Genomic DNA, 1,457 nt, shown 5'->3' with positions numbered 1-1,457 from the left:
ATGATGTTTCCAGTTATGGCGACGCAGGGATCACAACCAACACAATCGCCACAGAAGCGCTATGACATTATCTCTCCCATCAGCTTAGCAGCCCCCTAGGAGCCTGACTGCCTGCTTACACGGAAACTAATTGAGACTCTGAAGCTCTTTGGGGTTTTTGAAGAGGAAGAGGAACTGTGGCGCAGGATTTTAAATTGGGGAAATTAAATAACCTGGTAAAAGAGCGGATACCAGAAATCAGTGAAAGCAAGAATCTTCCACAATCTGTAATTGAAATTGTTGGTGGAATTTTTTTTACATTTGGATCTTATAGATTAGGAGTACATTCAAAAGGTGCCAATATTGATGCATTGTGTGTTGCACCAAGATATGTTGATCGAAGTGACTTTTTCACCTCGTTCTATGAAAAGTTGAAATTACAGAAGGAAGTAAAGGATTTAAGAGCTGTTGAAGAGGCATTTGTACCATTTACCAAATTATGTTTTGACGGGATAGAAATTGATATTTTGTTTGCATGATTAGCACTGCCGACTATTCCAGAAGTCTTGGACTTACGAGATGACAGTCTGCTTAAAATTTTAGATATTAGATGCCTAAGTCTTAACAGTTGCAGGGTAACCGATGAAATTTTACATCTAGTACCAAACATCGACAACTTCAAGTTAATCCTGAGAGCTATCAAACTGTGGGCCAAACGCCACATCTATTCCAATATATTAGGTTTCTTCCGTGGTGTTTCCTAGGCTATGTTAGTATCAAGAACTTGCCAGCTTTATTTAAATGCAATAGCATCAACTGTTGTACATAAATTTTCTTAGTATTTTCTAAATGGGAATGGCCAAATCCAGTCCTACTGAAACAGCCTAAAGAATGCAATCTTAATTTGCCTGTATGGGACCCAAGGGTTAGTATATTATTTTTTTCCCCTACAAATTCACACTGTGCAGTAACAAAAATCATCTGCATAAAAAAATAAATAAAAATAAAGAATAAAAGAATAATAAAACTATTTCGTCAACTCAAGCAGAAACTCTGTACCCATTAAGCAATAACTTCCCTTTACCCTCCCTCCCCCTAGTCCCTGGTAACCTCCAGTCTCCTATACGTCTCTGTTAATTTGCCTGTTTTAGATATTTTATATCCATGGAATCATACATACGATATTGTCCTTCTGTGTCTGGCTTACTGCATTTAGAATTTTTTTTAATTCATCCATGCTGTCAGCAAGCTTCAGAACTTCATTTTATGAATGAATGCTATTCAATTGTATGTGTAGACAACATTTTGTTTATACATTCTTCTGTTGATGGGAACTTGAATTTTTTCCACCTTTTACCTATTTGAATAATGCTGCAATGGACATTCATGAACAAGTGTATGTTTGTGTTCCTGTTTTCAATTTTCTTAGGGATATACCTAAAAATGGACTTGCTGAGTCACATGATAATTCTGTTTAA

At 36.4% G+C, this 1,457-nt stretch overlaps 1 pseudogene; it reads left to right on the top strand.

The window, feature by feature from the left end:
- On the top strand, positions 1 to 1,069 carry LOC105102086 (poly(A) polymerase alpha-like; annotated as a pseudogene).
- The last annotated feature ends 388 nt before the right edge of the window (positions 1,070 to 1,457 follow it).

This window comes from Camelus dromedarius, chromosome X, assembly GCF_036321535.1.
Source record: "Camelus dromedarius isolate mCamDro1 chromosome X, mCamDro1.pat, whole genome shotgun sequence".
Classification (NCBI taxonomy): Eukaryota; Metazoa; Chordata; class Mammalia; order Artiodactyla; family Camelidae; genus Camelus; species Camelus dromedarius.
Note: the sequence above shows the minus strand (reverse complement) of the source record. Positions and strands in the feature narration are given on the sequence as shown.